Raw genomic sequence first — 26,295 nt, 5'->3', positions numbered from 1 at the left:
GACTGTACATTTACACAAAATCACCGCATTAAAATGACAAAATAAACCAACCCTTTGACTGACCCTTTACATGTAGATCCGATAAAAAAATACCCCGAAGCCTTAATCCAAATATACCAAATCTTGTCAATCGAATCATTCAGATACAAGAAGTTTTCATATTGCCCAAAGGCAACCTTACAAACTGACCAAGGAGTAACGCGATAAAGCTTTTGAACAATTATTTTTTCTCAATTTTGTTTTCAAGCATGAACTGGAATGCAATATTTTTAACTTTAAGGACTGGTGACTTAAAATATGATCATGTTTGGTTTCTTAACCAGGAACAACATATTAAAATATGTAAACTTATATGAAACATACGTTAACTTAGATAATTCGTACTATTAAAAAACAAATGGTACATAAATGCCTTTACATTATTTCATCAAGTTATATTGACCATTAAACATATCAGTGCATGGTTTTATAAAAAAAAATTCTCAAATCGAGATTTTCCTCAAATTCTTCTTCAACTCAAATTTCAACCAATCAGATCACAATTGAAGATTTGAGGAAAAACTATGAATTTGAGGAAATCATCAACTTGAGGTTTTTTATGAAACCCAGGCCAAGTATCGTTGCTATGGTTCTATATTATAGCAACACTGTTTCTCTGGACATAGTCAATATTACGCTGGGAGATATCCGTGTGCAACAATATGGAGTTCCACAACTTAATTGCAAAAGATTGACAGCTGCATCAAAATAATGCCCAACAGGAAGTCGATTAATGTGACAATTTAGACAAGTTCTACCTTTTCATTACTATTTAGTACAAGATTATCATTATATTAAATAAATGTAAGCTTTAAGAGCGGGTGTCTATGCACATGTAAATGAAGTTAATATTTCAATTTCATTCGGTTGAGCACGCGAATTAGAATAAAATTGAATTCTCCCGAGATTATTCATCAAAAAAGAGTATAATGATCTTGTACAGTTTTCCCGTCATAGCTATTTGGGTTGTTTTACGCGGTTACATTTATCTGTACTTGTAGTCAGCACGACGACGTCTTACTATAAAGGTCTCTTATTTTATATGGAATCAGTATTTGTGTAACATTGATATCGGTGTATGATGTTACAGAGGCGTAAAAAGCTCGATACGTGTTGATATGTAAAATTATAGTTACCGAGTGAAATAGATTTTTTTTTAAAATTTTGACAAAAATTTTAGGTACAGCATGCAGTAGCAACAAAAAATATTGGTGCGTGTATGACGGCAGGCGCGTACCTTCCGCTTCGACCCTGCGTTGTACATGTTATTATATGATGTTATATAATTTATTTACTATTTTGATATTAGAAATAATAAATTAAGCCACTGTATCAGATTCATTTTTTCTCTTTTACCCCCTTATTACAGGTATCGTTTAAATAAGGTCACACAACGTGAGAGCTATAATCAAATATGGCATCGGTCATCATTTATTGTCATCTTTTTTTGCGTTTTTTTTTGAGATATAGGTGAATACTATGATGATAGTTTTAACAGGGCGAACAATAAACCCTAGAATTCTTTCTTCTCATCATATGCAATGTGGTATATTCATAAAAGGATCCACTAGTTATCTTAACAAGAGGCTCCCATGAATTGCTCACTTGGTTAATTTTTGTCTCTCAAGGGCAATAAATTTAACAAGGAGTTGTCCAAAAAATTTTGTATGACTTATCATAAGGATCATTTCAGCAATTGAAAGTTTCTTTCTATCTATCAAAGTTTTCAAGATAATGTCTGAAAACTGTAAAAACCTGTCATTTCCATCTTTCAAGGGCAATAACTCTTTCAAGGAGTCGTCTGACATCTGGAGACTTTTGTAGGCCTTATAATAAGGATCATTTCAGCAACTAAAATAATTCGGCTAAGCCTAACAGTTTTGGAGATATAATAAGCAAAAATTACTGTCTGCCCCCGCTCGGACGTTAAACCCCAACAAACAAACAAACTGTCTGCCCCCTATGTTTTGTTTTTAGTAACGGCAGCCATGTTTTCTCACGGATCAAAAATACCCACATCAGTTCTATGCAGGATACCATAAGGAAAATTGATACCAATTTTGGTTCCAATAGGTCAAGTTGTTTATGAGGAGGAGATTTTTGAAAGAAATTACATTAAAAATAGCAAAAAATGTCCATAAAGGGCAATAACTCAAACTTTGCTTAACAGATTAAAATGGAAATTTGGACCACAGATAGTTCTCAGCATGCTAAACACTTTTACTCAAGTCAAAATTTGGCTAAGCATAACAGTTTAGGAGAAATATGCGAAAAACAACTGTCTGATCCCAATGTTCTATTTTCAAAAATGGCAGCGATGTTTTTCGACGGATCAAATTCCCCCAAATCAGTTCTATGCAGGATAAGGAACCCAAGGAACATTCATATCAAGTTTGGTTCCAATTGGCCAAGTAGTGCTAGAGGAGGAGAGTTTTGAAAAATTGTTAACGACGACGGACGCCAAGTGATGGCAATAGTTCACATGGCCTTCGGCCAGGTGAGCTCAAAATACAGCAACTTCGAGGTTCAAATAGAATTCTCACTGGTGGATCCAGGGACAGGCGGCGCTTCCCTTTATTTCAAAATTTTATAATTGTGTGCAAAATGAAGCTAAATGGGAGCAAATGATAGTCTTGAACTCTTGAATAAGTTTCTCTTTCCTCCCCTAATGATTGTTTACTAGTACGTGTACATGCAAGATTAATCATAGGGTACAGTGGATCACATAAGTGTTCTGTTGTATCTATCTATATAAATGATACCTATGATATAGTATGCTTTGAGCATACTAATATTCTGTTGTATGTTATTATTTCAATGATACCGACGGAATTGTATAAGTTGAGCATACAAATGTTTTGTTGTATGTTACTATATCAATGGTATGCTTTGAGCATATTTGTGTTCTGATGTATGTTGCTATTTCAATGATACCGATGGTATGGTAATCTTTGAGCTTACAAGTCTTCTGTTGTATCGATATGTTCCTATATCAATGGTGCCGATGAAATGGTATGCTTTCAGCAAACAAGTGTTCTGTTGTACTGGTTTGTTACTATATCAATGGTATCAATGATATGGTATGCTTTTAGCAAACAAGTGTTCTGTTGTATATTATTATATCAATGGTACCGAAGATATGGTATGATTTTAGCATTTTTACAAATCATGCAAATATTAGGCGTCACGTGCATCAAGGTTATGCTTCCGACGTAGGCTTTTATCTCGTTGTATGCCACCTTAACAGGAAATTGTACTAACTAGAGAGAATTTCACTTTAACAGACTATACACAACCTTATCACACGGGCAGGTAGTCTATTCTCATTGCTACAATGTGCATGTGCATTTATGATGTATTCTCAAACTCTTCTGAAAAATCTTTCAATTGGTCCACTCTCCCTAGTATTTCTGGTAATTGGTACATTAGAAAAGGTCGTCCGCCTGGATATCATATTTCGATATTTTCGGTGCTCGTTGATCACTATTGCTACTAAAATTAACCGAAAACAAAACGAGAGAAAAAGGTTTGAAGCTTATTACTGCAAGAAAGTACACAATAAAAGTCTTAAGTAGAAGTCAGTAATAGTTTTATGGCCTAAAATAATTAAATATATGTTGAACAAAGGCGTACATGTAGTTTGAATTCAACATGGATTTCTTAGGTCCATAAGCAGTACTGCTAAAATATAAGTGTTGTCTGCAGTATACTTTAATGTCAATGAATTGAATGCATCTGTAAATGGTAAAACTAAGGAAAACAAATAAGCATTATGTACATCTTCAACGAACAACGACGACTTTGTGTAGGATTGATTGTAAAGTTATGAGGATAAACATATTGTGGAAATTTATTGATTATGATGACAGTCAGATAAAACAGTGAAACAAATCGTTTAATCAATCTAATCAATAAAACAGAAAAATTAGACACATAATGAAAATTTGGTTAAAATGGTGCAGATCATACTGCTTAAAAAATACCGTCATACCAACAGACAGAAGCGTGCTTATTCGAGATCCTGCACTATGTGCAGTCGACTCAAAAATATTGTAATTATTTTAGGTAAATCCCAACCCCGAAACTGAAAAACATTTTCCGATATTATATCTTCTTTGAAATTTGTTTTCGAATTAATACATTTTCAAAAATATCACCGACTTTCCATATATGGTTTATTAGTTAAAAGAATCAGAAAATTAGAAATTATCTTATTTATTATATTTTCCCTTATAAAATGAATTTGAGAATATTTTCCATTGAATTTTCAAATAGCTCCGACACTTCTCGCTGGTGTAGGAGGATGGACCACAGGGTTTCTTCGGGTAAACCTTATTTTTGCAAATGTCATAATTATCATAATCACCAAAATTACGTGTGGTGACTGACGGGTATCTATTTTAATTTGTCAGTAAGGTTTTCTGCACTCAACTACCTATAAAATGTACCTTTATCAACACACTCGTACAAGTTTCATGACGTAGAAACGATTGAATTTATCGAACGTTTTTCCTCACACCGAAAAGATTCATCCAGAATTTTGAGCATTCATTTATGAGTGTACTTTACCACGATTCAATATGCTGACTAGAGAAGATTTTCCATAAAGAAAACAACGACCTCTGTTAAAAGATCTTTGTGATTGCTTCTTATGAATCTTATGAATGCATCTGACCATTTTTTATTCCTCTTTCTGTCTTTTTAGGACTCCATTTAGGACCTTTACTGCTGTAGGAATGTCTTCGTAAGCGCTGTGCACATCGGATTGCAATACCGACAGTGCCTTATATGCAGAGAAAAAATCTTCTCTTCTCCTGACTAACAAGACCAGCTTTGATGCATTTCTAATGCATCCGCATATAGTCATGCGTCTATCCAAACTGGGCTAGTAATGTTCAAGTATGTTCGCAGATAAAGTCTTACGCCCCGTTGTCATGTCAGTAAATGTGCACTTGGGTGAAAATTAGTCTATGTGAACGCATTTACTCACATTTGGTCGGGACCAACTGTAAATTTATTTTTGCACGTGTGTAAATGTACATGTAATGTATTTGGGTGAGTATTTTCATTTGAACGGATAGCAAAATTTACATACCCACATTTTGACAAATAAAGTGAGACATGTGCATGGATGAAAACAAACGAAGGATGCTCTTTAACATGTCAGATATTTTTGAAATATGGTACTTTACTGGGTCACCGCAGTTGGTGGCTCCCCGAGCCTTACCAGAGTTAAAACCGAGGAATTTTCCCAATTCCTGCAAAACTGGGGAACTTTCCTGAGCCGTTCCAATGCTAGCACAGAATTTAGGCAGCCAAAGTTAGTCACCCTGCACGTTTTTATGAGACATTTGGGTGATTTTTGAGTCATATAAAAATAATTCTCTATAATCTTATGCTACAGAATGATTTTAAAGTTACCAAACATATGCTGGTTTTGTGCATTTTATTTTAATACATATATGCATAATGTGTCTCAAATTGGCTTTTGTTCATGCTCATTTTGTGCTGTAGGTAACATTTATTCATAACTTCAAATGCCCATTTTAGTTCTCTTAGGTAAAAGTGGCAATGTTTCTTCTCTAGACAAAGAGTGTATAAATGTTGTGGTTGAAACGTGTACATGATAATGTTATTCTAACAAATAATTTGAAGTCATTAGCAGAAGGTACCAGAATAGAAACTTCAAATTTGAGGGACTCCGATTGAGAAATGGGAGTCCGATCCAAACATTTAGTAAAGAGGGACCAAACCCGAACCTTCCCATCTGGACACATCATCCTTGTACATGTAATAATTTTTTAACTATACATACATGATATAACTGTGAAAAGTTGAATTTTCCCTCGTTTAAAAAAAAAGAAGAAGAAGAAAGAAAAAAAAAAGAATGAAAATGGCATTTTTTTCAGCCACACACGATCAAGACATACAGTATTTTCGTGGGGTTTGTTGAGTGTAGCTTAGTCAACTAGAAATCACTGAGATGGAATCCATCTCTGTGGGACCCGCCGCCGTGGCAATAAAACTATATACAATTGAATTTAGGTGATCTACCCACAGGAATTTGACCTTTAGGTCAAAGTTTAAGGTCATTATAGCCACTATCCGCGACACACTGTCTTCTAGTGACCTACCTTCTTGCTAAATATTAAAAGCCCATATCAAAAGACAAAAAAAATTACACGAGACACGAGTTTGTAACGAATATACGGACACTCGGACGGAGATCACTATAAGGCGACCGCCACTTTTAGTGACGAGGTTAATATTCATATTGGGGTTACAATACACGCTGCGGGTACGGATATTATAACAGTAACCAATATAAGAATAGTTACGTAATAAAAGATAACTAATATTACATAACAGAGGACCCAATCCCCAAAATAATTGTCGAAATTTCCCAAACAACTACTTAACATTTCTTCAACTGATGAGCAGACCTTCACATACCAACTCCACGTGCTACTGTGTACAATGTAATATTAAAAGGTTTTCACGGGTGACCAGTTGTTTTATCATATGATAATAGCTAGGTCACATGATACTTGTACACAGGTTCGTACACAGGGAGGGTGCGGGGCGCACCCCCTTTGAAAATCAAGAAGCACTATCAATTGAAACTCGTAGTGTTGTTCAATTGTAACTATTAAAGTCGACATTTTGTATGAACCATGTAGTTTGCACCCCTTTGAAAAATCCTTACTAAACAAATATATAGAAACAGCATGAATCCAAAATCTTTTTTCCTATAGAGGAAATAAGTGAATACACACATTCAAGTTCAGTTTCAATGGTGTAGTAAATGCTGGATCTCACTATAAAATAAGTTGCAAAAGAGTGAAAAAAGATATATCATGTACTGAATATAGCCGTAGAGACGGTTTATATGCATTCGTTTCTCAAACTTTGCTTCTAAACCACAAATTTTATAAATCAAATTAAAAAGTCTACCAAATACTTATATCATTAATGAATTTTCTTTCAAATTAGTAATTAAATGATATTAATATATTTCCCGATAATAACAGTCGGGAGAATAAGGCATGATTATGGACCCTCAATCTTCATGTGAACGGGGAATTAGATGTTTAAAAAACTCGTAAAATTGTCTTGTTAAGGAGATATACTATTACAGACACAATTAAAATTTACGTTTCCACGAAACGTGTAGAAATCGCCTCCCGTTTCGAGACCTTCCCTTTTTTTCAGGAAAATATCATCAATTGAACTGCATATTATTAATTGAGGTAGCGAAAAGAACTTGGATATCAAATTTCATCGAAATCGAACAACTTTGAATTCTTGACCGTGCATGCGGCCATTTTGAAAATAGCGGTCAATACATAGTTCATACATTATACATTGGGCCGCAGATTCTTAATCAAAATGACTTACAGAACCTAAGTATCAATTTTCATCAAAATTGGTCAACTTCGAGTTTTTTGCCGCGGTGGCAGTCATTTTGAAAATGGCGACCGATACGTAGCTCAAATTGCCATGAATTGAGCCACAGATTATTAATTAGGACGGCTCAAAGAACATAGATATCAATTTCATCAAGATCGGACAAATTTGAATTTTCGACCGTGGTGGCAGCCATATTGAAAATGACGAACGAGAGATGCACGCAATTTTTTTGGGGATTTTGTTTGGACCATTGAGCTAAATATATATTCCAGGTTTCGTCAAATTCTGATCTGCAGTTTTCAAGATATATGAGTTTCAAATTTGTTTAAAAAATGGGTACGTTCAGTCCGGCGGCCATTTTGAAAAATTGGCGGCAACTGGAAATATTTTTTTGGAGTTCTGCATCTTTCGAAAAGTTGTTCTGATATGCTGAAGAGTTTCATCTCAATCGAAACAACAACAACAAAACAAACTAAAACAAGACGATTACTTATATAATGTAATGAATCTTGAACACTTAAATGATGACCATATTTATTTATTACATTAATTACGAAAATCATGCACATGTTCCCTGTAAGTTCAGCACTGTCTCATACATTTAGGAAGATGCAGAACTCCAAAAAAATATTTCCAGTTGCCGCCAATTTTTTGACACAAGTCAAATTTAGGAACGAATGTTTTATAACTTCTATTTTAAAATAAATCTACAGCTGTCAAAAACAAGATTTGAAGTCTGAAATTCATATGAATTTCAGACTTCAAATCTTGTTTTTGACAGCTGTAGATTTATTTTAAAATATATTGTTTACACATTTGTTGTTAACGTTATATAGAAGTTATAAAACATTCGTTCCTAAATTTGACTTGTGTTTTTGTGCTATATATATAATAAAGATGCATTTAGCAATGTTTAGTTATAAAATTAAATTATTAGCAAAACTATGAATGAAAACATTTCATTAAGAAATGTCTTAGATATTGACTTAAGCTGACCCTTAAGTATATAAGTGAGCACGAAAAAGACAATTACACCAAGTATGATTGTCAGCGTCACTCAAATCCTGCAAGTGATCGGCTAACATTGTGTTATGAAAGATTTTGGGGAATTTTTGTGGGTTTTATCTACAAAGACAGTCAAATTAACAGTCTTGTAACTGCAATATTTAAAAATGCAGAAGCTTACAGGGCAAGGTCCGCCCAAAGATCCTTCCCACACAGTGCTTTTCTCTGGAGCCACTGGAGACGTTATGCGGTCCCCAGACCCCTTACCCCTACAATGCCCCTATTAAAAAAAAACAATGAGTATGTCCTACTAGCGACTGGGCTGCATTGTTGACCCTCTTGCCTACTCCCAGATCCCACGTGGGTCCGAGAGTGTATCCCCACTCTAACTGGGAATACGTCAATGTGAAGAGTGATTGAAGCGTTAAATGGCTTATCTATATAAATTGTACTTTCAATTTAAATGGTCTGCAAGTTAGAAATAAGAAAATGATAGCTCTTTGGTCGACTATTGACAAAGTCCTTATCTTGAATCAGAAAACCCCAGAAGTCATATACATTCAGATGGAAAACAAAATATAAGTTGCAAAATGGCATTATGACATAAAAATCTGCTGTAAGCCTATACACACAAAAACGTTCAGCAATAGCCTTTTTTCATATTTACGGAATGCAAGCCATTTAGCAAGTTTTTCAAAGGGGCATAATCCTGCGTGTGTAAACACAGGGAAGAGACAACTGAAGGTTTTGACCATTCAACCATTCGTTACTTAACTTCTAAATGCTGCGAGCTTAGCGAGAAAATAGGAAATACAAATAAAAGTTTTTTTATATGACTCTAACGGGGATCTAACACGTACACGACATTCAAAATGCTACTACTTGACCAAAGAAGTAGCTGCTGTTTTATTACCTACATGAATATTAGGAAAGACGAAACCACTGTCGGGAGAGACAACTACATGTATTGAAGAATTTATTTGTTAATCAGCCATACGTTCATGCCGTGTAGTTCAAGACAAACCTTGAATTAATTTAGGATGGCATACATATATATTATTTGATCTCATATTACGAAGTATCACTATTTTATTGTAACCCTATTCATCCTGGATAAAAATAATCAGAGAAGTCTTCGCTGTACATCTTCCTTAATTCAGGTTCCTCCTTTGCTGGCCATGTATAATACGTCACATCTCCTCCAGTAAGCCAGCCAATCCACCAACCAAAAGAACCAACAGTAGTTATAGTATAATATAGTTAAAAATGACACAATTAACAAATCGGTTCTCATGATGTAGATGAATACATCATTTTAGTTCATGAGTTTATGAGGCTATTGTAGTTATGACTGCAATCTTGAATCTTTGTTTCAGAAGCCCAAATGTAAAAAGCCAACACGCTACATAAAGTCTGTTTAGTTTTGGCAAGCTCTAGCATAACGTATAAGTTGCAAAGTAACAACTCTATACTCGAATGTTCAGGGGATGTTACCACGGATGAAAGGAAAGTTTACGAAACGAGAAGTCTTCGCGTTAGACTTATAGTTTCGTCATGAGTTTTCCCTTTCCTTTGATCCGATCCTTAAGGCTAAGTCGAGGTATGAGACTGAATGCATAAAGTCTGTGGTCGTTTTTTTATCTCAAGTTCTTTTGGGGTGGGGGTGGGGGGCTGTTAGATGCAATGTATCGAATCTACTAGGATTGTTCTAGCAAAACATGTCGTCTATAGATCTGACTAAAAGACGACTAAGTATTACGTATTTGTAATTGTATTAAGGTGCTCCATCTTTCATAGAGTAACAACGATATGTAATGCATTTTAGTCGGGATTCAACAGAAGACTTGAACAATCATATGTTTTATGACGTTTTATTACAATATTAATCTAGATCTAAGTTTTCAGAAGATTTTTTTCGATTTTTTCAAGATCTACCTTGATACCACTACGAGCGTTCAAGTGTCCTGGAAAGACGTTTGGCAGCTAAAAAGTATGTAAGTTAATACATATAATAAATGATAATATAGATTAAGCTTGAAGCGTTTTATTTTTTGCATGGGTTCTTTGGACTTGTGGAATCTAATACATGGACAAAGATCACAATAATTGTCTTTTGTAGAGTGGAAAGAGCGGATTTCTTTAGAAAGGTGGCAACAGTATACATCGTGTCACTGCTAGTATTTCTACATCTACACCGATAATAAACATTGGATGAAATAACAATGTTGTTTGGGTTTCATCCGCTGATACAACAACATACTTGTCATTTATAGTAAACAATGTTTTAGCTACATCAAAATCTTTGAAAAAATTATGTAGCATTGACACTCTTTGACCTATTTAGTACACTGATGTACGACCCCGCAGCCTAAACCCACTCTAACACTGAATCTAGGTCTTTTTGTTTTCGTGTTAATTATCTACGCATCTGTTGCATCCATAAGATTCTGAAAGTTACCATTCCAATTTATGGACAGTATTTTGAACCTTTAGCAAGAAATTTTAGGAGAGAATCATTTCCGGTTTTCAAGTTTTTCAAGTTCAAATGTTCCATAACGATGTGACCGGAAGAACCATATTTGAATGGAGAATTTATGCAATAATTCATGACCATTTTGAAAAGAGTCATTGCAAAACTACTGTTTTTTTCCTGACACTTTTAGTTGTAATACTTTAAGTGTACAATATTTACTTCTAAAGTGACCAGCAACATTTGTCTAGATCAGTTTAGTGACAATGACTTGTTTCACCAGTGAGGCTAAGCCTACCGCTTTTAGTTAGAAATTTGTATCGACACGTCTCCTATAATTCATGGAACTTGTCATGTTTAGTCTGTTCAATTAACTGCAACTAGTATCTGGTAAATTTACTAGTGACATGACATCCTGTAGAGTCGACTAATTGATATATTCATATGTCAATTAAATGCAGTAAGCAATACAGCATAATTAGTGAGTTGCCTTGTGCAGTCATGTTTATTGGCCGCTTTGCCTTGTATGTCTAAGTAACAATCAATATAGAATTTAAAACATTGTCAAAGGTGAAAGTGAATCATGGTTCAACATTTTTTTCGATATACATTCGCCATATTTTTGATTAAAAATAGTTTTTTCTGCATTTAGATTTGTATGTTGGATACATTCATATCCTAGTGGTGGTAACAAAATGAACGTTTGAAGACAACTTTCACATTCACTACCGTTCCGAATCAATTCCAGCCGAGGTCAAATGGTTTCGTAAATGTCAATTGTGAAAGTCGTTTATTTACAAAAGTAACCCTTTTCACAAACAACAACACAGCTGTACAAAATTGTGATGTCTAAAGTCGTTTATACTCGACTTGGGGACTAAATGGTATCACATTTCGTGAGATTCTATCAAAATTTGGCTCAACGAAAACTGTGTCTGCAGGAAGCCAAACTTTATTTATCGAACGATCTAAAACCCCGAACATACTCTCGACATATACGAAACCGTTATGTACAATATCTTTGACACAATCACCTATTTTGTCCTGTATAAATTAAGAGTCTATAAAAGTTTTCAATATTGATGCAATATTCATCAATATGCTCTTCACCCTCTTGGCATTGTAAAGGGAAGTTTTCTTAATTTATTCAAGCATGCACTGTGATAGATTTCGTTTTTTTCTTCTGAAAACATGAAAGAAAGTATAGTTTCCACCACAGTAAGGTCATTGACTAATCTTTCGAAGGAAATCAAATTCGCGTGCGTGTAATTTATTTTTACTTTTCAAACTCTCTCGTACTTTTGTTTTGTTTTTTATTTCGTTTTTTTTGAAAATATGTCGTGTGTATGAGGCATGTCCTAAAGCAGTATTGACAAAAAAACCCCGCCCGTTCAAAGTTAAAAATGGTAAATGCAAATTTAAAGTAGCTACATCTGACTAAAAAGGTATTAAACAGAAATTGACAAATGTTGTGAAGATGAAGTTTACTAGACTCTTCCACTAAAATCAACCAGAGAACGATTACAGGTAAATGCCAAAATAAAAGACTGCTTGACTGAAACATATGATTAGCCATGTGCTGTCAGTTCAATTAACTAAAACAATTATTGGTCATGATCTAAAACAAGTGTTTGGCCGCGTCCTGTGATGTTCATTAAGTGAAACATGAAATGAAATACCAAAAATAATTATTAAATATCAAAATAAGTAATTGGCAGCGTCTGGTGAGGTTTGTTAACTGGAACACGACAAGGTTTGTATTAAACAAAACAAGTGTGGACACAGACTGGTATTGCCCGAGGGACAAGTATGGACGCAGACTGGTAATAGCTGAAGAGCAAATTTGGTTGAACATGCATACGTTTTGCCTTGAATGTGTTTACATTGTCTAGAAAACTCCTCCATTTATTGATATCAATAAATGAATTATGCGTATGTTGACAAATATCCATTAACATATGTTACTAAACATCTAGATGGGGAACAAATTCCACAATGGCTTGCCATAACCATAAGACAATTCATATACATAATTATAACAATGCTTCTTTCTTGAATGTGTACTTGCATGGATGTGTTGAACTTGATATGTCGTGTAAAGAATTGACTATTTCACTTTATGTAGGTTAGCTTGGTAAAATTCTGGACTCTCAGGTTTTTTTTTAGATTAACAGAAACCAACAGTGTTGTATCTGTCAGTTACATGGATGGCCCTAATTTTAAAACTGTAAGGGTGATAAACTCAAAATTAAATAGGAGCATTCCTTCAGTAGTGAGTAAAATGTCATAACAATTGATCAATCATAACTAAAGTCATCGCACGAAAACCAAGTGAATATAGACGACGAACGACACCGACGCCGCTGTCAGCACCATACCAATTTTGTTTACATATATAAGGTCATCGTTTTTAAATTAGTCATAGTTAAAAAGTTTTCTCTCAAAAGATTATAAAACTGCAAAACTGTAAAATATTCCGACCAACAGTTATGCACTCAACAGAAAACATTAAAAAATCTTATGAATCAAATTTACAATATCGGTATATGAAGGATCCATCGATACTGGCTCACAGTTAACACTTTAAAATCAATATTTCAACTAAATATTGTATCAAACATTTCTAAATAGCCTGACAAATGTTTCCTATACTGTAGTACTTGTTTCAAAACAAATATAACGTGTAAGTACTTTGAGTACTTCACAACACTGTCATTAACTTTAGAACCACTATTTTACTTAATCCTGTAAATATTCTTCACAATTTAATAAAACTTAGTTATTTTTACGTGTGTAGTATTAATGTCTTGATACTTAATAAAATCCCCATCCTTTTAACAAATGTTAAGTATAAATGTAAAATTACATTTTATGTGCATGTACAAACTTTACTTTATTGACATGAAGTCATACACACAAAAATGTTTTAATTAAAAATCATTTTAAGAGTTTTCACTACATGCAGTCTGACATATACACATATAGCAAAACTAAAAATCGTTGGAGCTCCTCTGGAATGTATTTACATGTACACTGTACATTTACGTGTACATAATGTCTATATGTATAATGTAGAGTCCCCGAAACTTCATGTTACAGTAATGGACAGCTAATTGGACCACCCCAACTCAACAGATTCCTCATTGCCATGTGTGTTGCAACAGAATAGCTTGCCAGACAACCTCTACCACTGATGAAGTAATAAACAGATCATCCTATAGGTATTAGGCCTAAAAATATGTTATGTGTCCGGTCACCCTACCGACCCTCCTGCAGACCCCCTATCCAAAGGTTTTTATTTGTTATTTAAAAAAAAAATAATGATAAAGTCTGCCGATTGTCTTTCAGAAAAAAAAAGTAAAAAATAAACCATAGATGTGTTTTTTCGATTCTAGATGGAAAAAATTAGAGAAATATTGGTTGTTTATATTTAGATTCGATTGTAAACACACATGACGTGAGTGTGCTCTTGGTCGTGGATAATACCTTTTGGGATTCGGCACTTGAATTAAATATTTGTTGTTTTGATCACTACCGTCAAAACAAAAAAAAATATCTCAAGCGACGAACCCCAAAAGAGATTAGGCTGTGGACTAAGTCTATTAGTTTTTGCATATTTGGTCCATTGTATTCTAAATTTGGTGTCACTATGACTTATTCCATTTCAAATTTTGAATAAAAATAAATCCCTACCTACCGACCCGACACAATCTTATAATCGGCAACATAACATTATTTTTTCGGCCTTTGAGATTTCTCAGTAATTGAGTGGCGTGCACCATTAAGTTGACCTACCTTTCTGTTTTACATGCACTTGAAAGTGTTTATTTTATCCCAAAAAATATTTTAATGGGACAAAGATTCAGCAAATGCTGTACGCTGTACAGTATATACTATACAGATTACAAATTGGATCACTAGGTCATGGATCGACATTAAATCACGTGAAAATGCATTTAATGAATGAACGTGGTCACATGACATCTCATGTCCCCATAAACAATGACCTACAGTCACAGGTATGACTATGGCCGGGGATTGTGTAAACGCTTCAATGCTTTACACCGTGTGTGAGAGACCACAGATGATAGCCAAAGGCGTTAAGAAACCCCTCTTTCCGTCATGTATTACAAATACCACATATGAGTGCAAACCGGGTATAACATTATTGAGTATATATGTTAGCACGAAAACGAAAATTAAACCAAGTATAGGAAAGTCAGCTGATGGTCGGCGTCACTCATATCGTGCGAATGATTGGCTAACACTGTGTTACGAAAGATTTTTGGGGATTTTAGTGGTTTATTTCCACAAAGACAATCGACTTATCTGCTAAAAGCAACAATGTTCTAGTTTCATAATGCACTAAATGAAAGGTGAAACGGATTACGGAAAGTGCCATCATTTTCAATTTTATTGTATTTAAGTTGAGTGATTAGTCGACGAAAAAGTGACTGCATCAGATTTGACTTTGTCGACTTATTAAGGACGAACTGATGGCGTAAAATAACCGAACCAAGTTTTTGTCTACATGTTGAAATATTCAGGCCATATACATGAAATCAGAACATGTGCAACCAGGTAAGTTTATCTAAAGCAATTGATTAGCTAAGTCCAGTCTGTCCAATAAATAATAAACCATGCTCACATTGAAAAGTCAAACTGCTAGATATAAATTTTAGAATTCTTACACTTTTGAAGGTCTATGAGATCTCGCAACTTGATTTTCATATTTATACACTAGTTAAATCAGTTCTTTTAGACCCAATTATAAAATGAAATTAAAAATGAAGGTCAGTTTGTTTATGAATAACGTTGTTTAGGACACATGAGCATGAATTGAATAAATGTGAAATGCAGAAACACGCGTGTGAGATTTATACCTACCAAACACAATTGGCTTACCTATGTATCTATCAAACAATTTTGCAATATATTTTGAATGAAAATAAAACTTCCTTGTGATCTATATATATAACTTTTTTCAGTAAAAAGTAAGCCTGGAAAGTCTTTTTAAGATTAGTTAAATAAGATTAGATAAATCGATCAGTTTTTTTTACCATTAACTTTAACACGTTCGTCCATTTTAAAGCTCGACAAAACTAAAGTTACATGGGATGATGATGCGACAGATTTGAAACAAAAACCAAAGTTCATAAACTTACATTATCAAGTCATTACAAGTCATTTTGTTTCTGTCCAATATATATAAAAATGTCATTCTACCATTGACCAATGAAAATATCCACGTCAACTGATCTTTCAAGAAAGGAAATATTTGATATATTATTAATGTATAATTATGTTAAATAATATTTTAAAAAGGAAATTATCTTTAAAAGCCAAAATATATACATATACTCGTTATATTCTTCTTATATACTAGTTGTTCATCATTTTTGTTTGTTTCATGTATTATAAAAGGATGTGAAGATGAAACAGCTTTTAAGATAAAAAAGGAGATGATAGCCAATCAGACAGTAGTCATCCACCAAAAGCCAAGCAATGAACAATTAAACTTGTACAGGTCACCACACAGTCATCAAAGACGAGTAAAACCCATACTATTTAACAGGCTGTAAAAGCAAGTGAAATTATTGACCATCCCAATCGAAACAACGAAAAAGTAACAAAGAACATAAAAAACCATCAGATTACAGGTTCATGGTTGGATAGGCACATTAAGTATGTGGCGTGGGTGAGCATTCAACCGTCCCCTAACCTGGGCCAGTGGTGAAAAATTACAAAAATAAAACAACTATAAAATCTATTGAATTCGGATTTAACACTTGTGGTCAATACATAAAAAATTCGGTTAAAAAGGGTCTGATTCCCTTGTTACAACGGAAATAACGAAACTGAATATAAATTACACAAATGAAAAAAACTAAGGACTACTAGTTGTTAAGGTACATGCCAGCACCAGGCTATTTAAAACCAGCAAAAACTTATGTTCCCTTCGTATGTAAAAAAAATCCATAACTAAGGGTTTTACATGTCAAAACTTTATAATCGCAACTCCTCCTAAACTGCTCGTAGAATTTTGATGATATTATAGAGAAGTTGGGCATCATTTGTAGATGCGCATGAAGGAATATAACTATTGCCGGACTAGCTAACTTACATTATAAGTATAACATTTGATACCATTTTGATTTGGGGAGTGAACTCTCCATGATTGTTTAGTACACTGCGATAACACTACGGTCATGTTCAAATAAAGTTGCCGATAAATAAAAAATTATGCCTTAATAATCAGTATAATGTTTTTTCAATTTAAGAATCAAACCCATATTTGATACAACGTCTTTTTAAAAGCTTCGTGTAAGCTTTCTTCCGAATTTTCTATATTCTGTATACTTTTAGTAGTTTATTCAATATGATAACGGATATTCGTTTTTGATCTTGATATATAATAAGTAAGTGAACAATAACCTCATTTAGAAGGTAAAAGGTGTATCCATCTGCGCTATGAAAATTGATTTGTTCTACCTGTCATAGTTTTCATTTCCTCTTTCGCCTATCCCGGACTTCTTGGCCTTTATGAACAACCCGTCGGGTATTTCTAGAAAAGCAGAAGACGCTTACCCTTCCGGTGCACCTGGTCCACGCTCCCATTTTTTTAGAGGAGTCCGAGTTCGTTGCTCATTTGCTTTTGTTACTTTGTTTGTTGGATTTTAGTTGCTTTGTGTTCTTCGTTGTGTATGTCTTACATTCTTTTGATTACCGCTATAACCTTGGTTCCCTTGATTATTCTTGCTCTGACTGGACAGTCCTCTTCATTGGTGACGCTTTGTTTGTGCTCTACAAGGCGATCATCAAACCACCGATGTCTCTTTAACGTATTTCAATTTGCAGCATTAGCAAACGACATCGTAAATGACGTTTCCGAATGTACAGCAGAAATAGTCCTTGAATTTTATGACGATGGCTGGCCCGACTTTTACTCTAGTAAGCGACTATGTCTTTTGCTTTTATAGCTGACAGAAAATGTCTGGTAACAAGATGCGCTTTTAAGACACTTTTAAGACACTTTTAAGACAGTAATAGGTAGCGAATCGTGGAAAATTGATGACATGAGTTCGTCTTTAAGGATAGATGATTTAAAGTTGCGAATCAGAATATTCTTGATTGCAACATTGCGAGGATGGTATGTACACTTTCTCCGGTGTTTCTCATCGTCTTTCCATAGACTCAGATCTGCTAACTTGGGACAATGAAGTGGTCCCTTAATCCAAACTCTGCTCGGATAGCCTCTCTAAACAAAGAAGGATTTCCTCATTTCACATCGAGCTTTGAATTCTTGGTAGTCAACACAAATAGAGCGAAGAAGTAATCAATGGCACCAAGATTCTAGCAGGATTCAGAATCGTAAAAAAAATGTGACTTGTGAATGGGATTTTTGCATGACTGAGGATGCCAGGACTGAGATTTAGCGAAACAATGGTCATCCGTGGATTTGTAAATAACTGATATAAAAAGTTTACCACCTTGGACTTGACAATTGATGTCGAGGCAGTCTTGGATGATATTAAAAGTACATCTGATGGCAGAATGATCATACGAAAAATGCTGAAGAAAGAGTCAACAAATGTTCTTCATCAGAGGACATCCCCAAAGACATCATGTCTTTATCTTTTGAACCAAATCTTTTCAGAGTTAAATCTGATAAAAGGGTTAAATTTGGAGCTATCTACAATGTACGAGGATGTACATCAAAAAAGTTTTTTTGCAAATTATAATGGTATCGTTTTCAACCGATTTCTCTCATTGTATTAATCGTATCAGGTTTTTTTTCTGTTTTTTTTTATGGCGTGTCAATTTTTTGCTATACCAAATATTTTGAAATTAAAAAATCAAAAAGGGGATATTGGTTTAAAAATAAGTATTAAGAAAGCAACCTACCTGTGCAATACTATCCTAGGATCTCTGTAAACTATGACAGAAGTATTACGAAGGTGGGAGGTGGGAAAGAATGAAATTTTATCTGTCTACCATGTAAGAACTGATTTACGTAGAATTGATTTTGTCAGTATAAAACCACCGATGACAAGATCAGATGACCGACAACATCATGTTATCTGTTCTTTTATAAAACATATTCAACATTTTATTGATTCTCAAACTTGATATTGTTGTCGTTAAGTTTGCATATTTTTTGGTATTAACATAGATTCACTCAGAGGGTTCTTACACTCTATATCTAAATGGAATGTTCGGCATGACATGGGTTGTGGTCTTATTGTATGACTTATGACGTACCTCGGTTATCAACTCCGCATGGAAGAATCAGGTTTGATATTACATTTGACGAAGACATGACTTTTTGTAGGTTTAACTGGTTTGGAACTGGCATGTCCAGGGGCGGATCCAGGATTTTAGATTTGGGGAGGCGCACAGTCAAAATTTCGAAAAAAAAATTGCGGTTAATATTTTGAAATATTCTTCTAGAGTGGGTGCAATGTAGGTAAGTTTGTGATAAAATTAGCGAGAAATTAAAGTTCAACCTATAACCAACCGCCTAAATCTACCGCTGGCAACCCATGCTTTGCAAATTTTAGGGGGCGCACACCCGCTACATCCCCGCCTGAGTCCCTGATGTCAGTTAAGTGATAGTAGTCGTAACGTATTATCAGCTTCTTTATTTCTGTTTTAACTGGGACTCAGACCTTTTTGAACTGATTTTTAGGTGTGTTTAATTGTGTTATATTTTTCCTTATTGACCAAATTTAAAATGATGAAGTTTGTGATCACGCCAAAGTACTTTAACCCCGAAAACTGTTTTGCACCTGTCCAAAATTTTTGGCCTCTGTATATTTCGTTTCCACATTCGGTTCATTGTTATTTTGCTGGGGTGTCATGAGAATACAGGGAAAACAATTTCGGTGTACCCATGAATAATGTTATTTTCGGGCCAGCTGCTGCTTGAGGTCTCCTCATCGTTCATGGAATACCTATGGGCGGCCTTGGGTGAATTCATCCATTCCGTTGGGGTAGCTGTTTCTTTAACACATTCACCATATTCATTCCCGTTTTATTTACTTGACAGTGTATCTTCTTGTTATTATTATATAGTTTTATGCTTTGTTTGCTCAATGCCACATTACACTAAGACCTTTTATATAATGTTTTCTGCATTTTCTGATAGTAGGGAAGTTTTAGGACCTATCAAGTTGTTCAGCATGGCCGAATTTTCTGTTGCCTGTCTCAAAACAACAACCATTAACCTTCATTAACCCTGCGTGATTTTGATTCTTGTTTGTTGTTTATATTTATAGTGTAGTGTGTTGTCAATTTCCCTGAACCAGAATATTTATCGTTTCATTGGTCAACCGAATGCTGACTCCTTGTGTGTCTTATTTCTTAATGTTTATTGAGGACCAATATGCTGCCTTGGACCAATTTTCCTCACTCATTGGTAAGGTTGTTTTCGTTTTGACAGATTCCTGATTTACAATTGACTATCATTTTAATCATAAATACATTTTAAATACTGTAAACGGACTAACTGTCGCTATTTTCGCGAGGACACAAAAACCGCGAAGTTGATTTTTAACACTATATAACGCTAATCATTTTTTGAAACCGCTAAAATTGATACCCGCGAACATACTCACTTAACAGAATGAATCTAAAATAAGATTTGATTGATTATATACGTATTGACATATACGTAAAGGTATGTAACAGCTGTTAACTCTTTATTATAATTATTTATATGAAAAATATACTCACTTAACAGAATGAATCTAAAATAAGATTTGATTGATCATATACGTATTGACATATACGTAAAGGTATGTAACAGCTGTTAACTCTTTGTTATAATTATATGTAAAATAAAAAAAAAAATCAATTTCAATTGTCTACACATGCTAAAGGCTGCGATTATGAAATGAGAAGGATATAACAAAAACTGGGAAAAATACAATAAACAAAACAAAAAAAAAAAAAAAAAAAAAAAAAACATTTACTCATTTACTGAACTTTTTTAGTGTTTGTAATGTTTTAACATTAGACAACATTTGTAAAGAAACACAATTTATATGGGGCCAATGATATCGGCTACCATTTTTATAATAAAATACATATAATAAGTACTGTAAACTCACATCTTCATGTCTGATCATTTTTGTTTTTTTTTCTGGTAAGCATGGTAAAAATTTATCAAAATATATTCACTTGGCTTTGTTGCTCCTGTAAAACAAATACAAAAAACCCCATAAATTTGTGAGCAATTGAAGTTTGAGAAAGTTGAAAGAATGAAAAAAATACTATCGTCGAAATAAAAAAAAGACAAGAATATACGAAAAATATTGCATAGCATGATAATGTTTACCAGGGAAAGTACCGAACCGTAATGCCATATTGTACAGTGTGAATAAAGCTTTTAATTCAACATCACAGACAACAAATAAAGTACATTTATATAAATTGGTTATAGGGTATGAATTGTGTAATGTAGATGATATAAGATATAATATTAGAATATGTATTTATAATGCTTATCAAATGGTGTATTCCTCTATAAGTTGAGAAATGCAGGAACAAATTCTACAATAAACGACTCAATTTCATACAAAGCTGACTATCACTCCTATGAAAACACACACGGATACTCCTAGTGCTGAGTACCATATGTACGATAGCTTAAAGAGAACAAATGGTCTGAAAAAAGATAGGTATTTAAAAGGTACAGACTTGAACTTAAATTCACTGTTTACTTGATTTCTTGAGAGACCGACACTTTAGCTGTTCATAGTATATATATATACATTATATATATTTACAGCAATAATCATGTGACCCATTGAAATTATTCCTATGCAAATACATAAAAAGCTCGTATTTAGTGTACTGAAACATTGTGACAAGAATTCATTAATAAATGAGTAGGGTTTTGGTATATTTTTTGAGTCTATTGTGGATTTGATATTGAACATATGAATAAAATACAAGAGATGTATTCTTACGACACTGATTGTCCGTCACCCTTGAAATGAAAAGCCATATTGAATAGCTGATTTGATATGCCACTGTGTCAAACGTCTCATACACAACACAATTATTAGCTTAAGACCACTTTATTTCATATTTGCCACCAAAATTCAATTTCTTTCAATAGATAACGACTACACAAAAGATAGTGATACACATAGCAATTGACAAGAAATAAAAAAAAATGACAAGTTTATCGTTTGGCTAGATCCTTCAATCTCAGTTTCCGCTATATAGATGACGTATTATCTTTAAACAATCCTAATTTCGGGGATTTGATACATCGCATCTACCCAAAAGAACATGAGATAAAGGATACTACAGACACTGTGAAGTCAGCTTCATATCTTGACCTGCACTTAGAAATCGATGGCAAAGGAAAACTATTGACCAAACTTTACGACAAACGTGACGACTTTTCATTCAGAATTGTCAAATTTCCTTTCATCTGTGGCAACATCCCTTCGGCTTCTGCGTATGGAGTGTTCATATCACAACTCATACGTTATGCCAGAGCTTGCCGAAACTACGCAGACTTTTTGTTTTGTATCGCGCTAGAACTCTAACAAATAGGCTTCTGGAACAGGGTTATGTTGCTACAAGATTGAAGTCATCACTACAGAAGTTTTATGGTCGTCATTATGAACTCGTTTGTTTGTTTGTTTGTTGGGGTTTAACGTCCGAGCAGCAATATTTCAGCTATATTCAGACAATGAACATGAAATGGATGACAAAATGAACATGAAATGAATAAAAAAGAATGGGTCACAAGGATAATAGGGTCGAAAAAATTTGATTGCCACTGGAAAAAGGGGGGATGGGTAAGGTCGGGGAATTTAGCGTCCTGTGGCGGAGCGCAAAGGTTCCTACTCCTACCGAATACCACAGCAGGGTTCTTTAACGTGCGAGGAACGGTGGCATCTTTCCCAACACGGTGCACCACTATGGTTTGCGGTCAGGTTTTCCGTATTATAGCCTGACAACCCCAGCATGTAACACGCCAGGGGTACCCCATTCCACCACCTGGGGCACACATCCCAGTTGCTCTGTGGGCAGAGCGCCTAGCCCCCGGCTAGGTTTCTGAGCACTATTTAGTCGCCTTATACGACAAGCTTAGCGCTGCTGCAGGCCTATTCTTTTGACACCCGGACCTGCACGGGGCTCATGAACTCATGGATTGTTATGGTGTATCCATCAACACCATGAAAACTGATGTATTCGTCGGGTCATAGTTTTCCTTTCCTCGTTTGTCTACCCCGGACTTGACTTTTTATGAGCAACTCGGCGGGTGTTTCTAGAAAAGCAGAGGACGCTTACCCCACCGGTGCACCTGGTCCATGCTCCCAGTTTTTAGTGGAGTCCGAGTTGCTCATTTACTTTTGTTACTTTGTATGTATGATTTTAGTTACTTTATGTTCTTTGTTGTGTGTGTCTGTTTTCCATGTCTGGTCTTTGTCCCTGGATTACATTCTTTTGATTACCGGTATAACCTTGGTTCCCTTGATTACTCTTTTATATAAACAAAAGTGAACAAGCAAACATGGACATTTTTAAAAGTGGCTTGACGAAAGAGGAAAACTATGACATTTAATACAAATTGGTTAAATAAAGCATAACGAGACGTCGTGATAACGACCATTGAACTTTTGTGATTACTTTAATCTGTTCTTGAAGCCGAATTGTAAATAGTTAAAAGTACAAAAAACGCTTAAGTTTGACAAGCCCTACCACATCGAATTTGTCATATATTTTATCTTAAAGTTTTTTTTTTCTTTTAACCGTTTTAAGTAAGAATCAAAAAGATAAAAAAAAAGAAATATTAAAACTGGGGAAAATTGGAATAAGATGTGCTACACACATGATACAACAGGTATAGCTGTAACTGAAATTTTAGGCAACGAAAAGGCATGGAAAATTAAACAGCTAAAACTAAAAAAGCAATCAGGAAATTAAAATGCAACCGAGTAAAATACAAAAAGTACACGTGTTACAAGAACGCAAGCAACGCTACATACCAAATTTCAAACTGTTCCTGTGAAGGGTGATGATTTTTTATGCATAAACGTTCAGGCAGCTCAAAACCTTAATATCCAGACGTCCGTAATTATAATATAAAAAGGGATTGTGGGAAATATATCTTAAATAATCGTGCCATGGTTCACAAACTTAGAAGGGAAAAATGTACAAATGAACTCAAAGAATGGTCTAGATTTGGTGTACCTTGAATGAATATAAAAATGATATAAATTTGATGTATTTTGAATGAATACGAAGAATATCTAGTTTTGGAAAACCTTGATTGAACTCTATAATTTTGATGGGCATTCTATAAAATTTGAAAGCTTATGTTGTGGAGTGTCCCCCACTATACAAAATTACTGTTCTGAAACTTCCAAACATTTGTTGACCTTTGTACAATAGTTATACTCCTTACCCGAATATTAACCCATGGAAACAGCATGCCTAATGTAAACAGCCCCAGCAGAGGTCCGCCAAGCAAACCATACATTGTTAAACTTGCCTAAAATGTAAAACAAAACACAATACGTTTATGAGTAACCATGGTGTTTACAATCATTTTTTTAAGTAGCACTCCAGCTGAGAATCATGCAAAATGTGATTCATGGGAAAAAAGCCTACATATTTTTTTTTTTGATATTTTGTTTGAATTGCCATAGTAAAACAGAAATTAACATTCAGTTTTTCATATAACCAGTGTTTCTAGGAGTTAAAATTATACAGAATGTACTGTTGATTTAAAAATTAAGAGATAAACAGATTGGAATGAATAATTACTCATTTCATACTATATACCCATAAAACCAATTTAATTACAAAAAATAACTGTGTAGTTTTTTTTAAGGGTGTATCACATATTACAGAATTGCACGATTCTAACAAAGACTGCTACTTAAAGCCTTATTTTCGTTTTCAAAAATATATGTAAGAAAGAGTGATCACGGGAACCAAGGTTCTAGCGGTAATCAAAAGAATGTAATCCAGGGACAAAGACCATATATGGAAAACAGACATACGCAACAAAGTACAAAAAGTGACTAAAACAATACATATAAAGTAACAAAAGCAAATAAGCAACTCGGACTCCACTTAAAACTGGGAGCATGGACCAGGTGACCGGTAGAGTAAGCGTCCTCTGTTTTTCTAGAAACATCCGCCAAGTCAAGTCCAGGGTAGACGAAAGAGAAACTATGACACGTTGAAAAAATCAGTTTTCATAATGCAGATGGATATACCGTAACGATCCACGAGTTCATGATGACGACCATAAAACTTCTAAGTGCAGACATCAAAACGAAAATTATTAATAAAACATCGACTTTATAAAGGGTAATGATACAACTGCCTAATTGATAAACCCTAAGCAATAGTAAAAAGGAATAAACAAAATGAAACTCCGAAAAGTGTGTAGCAACCAGTAAGATCCTGATTTGGTGCAACAATTTCCATAATAAATAGTAGATTATTCGATTATGTATTTAGTTTTCAGAATATATATATTCAGATATATCTGAAATGTTGTAAGTTAAAATTTCTTTTTTCTAAGACGAAATAGTGTCTGCCTGTCTTGGGGAGGATATTATATACAGAACAATGAAATAGTGTATGTATTAACTTCAGCAAAAGCAATAAAAAATTGCAGATTTGTGCAAAACAGTGATGAATACTTATTTTTGCTTATACGTGTATCTGTTAATGAAATGAAGGAAGCACAATTATTTTAAAGTTGAATCGTCTTATTTAATATAGTTCAAACGATGAAGGAATAGGTGTACCCGATATATATAATTATAACTTCAGTAATTGTGTTGTACTTTTATAATTCTAGATGTTGACGTCTATCTTCTTGTTCAAAGTCACGGTATTTTCACTTAATATTTATTTTTCTTTCCTATATCAACCTGTAATGCATGTAAATACAACACGTTGGTAGTCTCAATTTTTCTCTTATATAAGAAAACAGAAAATTTATTATTTATTCAATATTAAAACCTACTGTTTGGATCGAAGCTGTCACCTGTGAGAATACACAAGCAGCTGCTAGGCAAAGGCAACCACATATAAGCACTGTAAGTGAAGATCATAAGATATACAATATAAAAATGTATATGAAGATTCACATATTTCATACTTTGTGCTAAATTCCAATCTAAAAATGAGCAGCAAAATTTACAACGAAAAATAAAAATAAATACACTAGAATGAATATATCAGGATTTTAAAACAAAACAAGAATTTTGTCATGTGTTTAGAATAATCTACTACTTAAAAGTCTTATCCGATGTATATCTTAAAACAGTAGAAATGTAAAAAAAATAGAACAAAAGTAAAGCCTGCAATGCTAAATCTTGTGA

The 26,295-nt window shown here is 34.1% G+C and overlaps 1 protein-coding gene and 1 long non-coding RNA gene across 2 annotated transcripts in view; one reads left to right on the top strand and one right to left on the bottom strand.

Moving 5' to 3' along the window:
* The window catches only part of LOC148620260 (galactoside alpha-(1,2)-fucosyltransferase 2-like), a 30,131-nt gene extending 11,176 nt beyond the window's left edge, over positions 1-18,955 (bottom strand). Inside the window, exon 1 of the mRNA XM_088581002.1 lies at positions 18,830-18,955. The gene's annotated coding sequence lies outside the window, so the exon portion shown is untranslated. The remainder of the gene's footprint in view (positions 1-18,829) is intronic.
* Positions 18,953-26,000, top strand: LOC148620259 (uncharacterized). The gene is made up of 3 exons (XR_015921753.1): positions 18,953-19,217; positions 20,203-20,342; positions 25,488-26,000. It is a non-coding gene; the product is annotated as an uncharacterized LOC148620259 (long non-coding RNA).
* The last annotated feature ends 295 nt before the right edge of the window (positions 26,001-26,295 follow it).

Source organism: Perna viridis, chromosome 4 (assembly GCF_037379345.1).
Source record: "Perna viridis isolate PV_CMFRI_1.1 ecotype Kerala chromosome 4, ASM3737934v1, whole genome shotgun sequence".
Classification (NCBI taxonomy): Eukaryota; Metazoa; Mollusca; class Bivalvia; order Mytilida; family Mytilidae; genus Perna; species Perna viridis.
The sequence above is the reverse complement of the archived record's forward strand: the minus strand, read 5'-3'. Positions and strand labels throughout refer to the sequence as shown.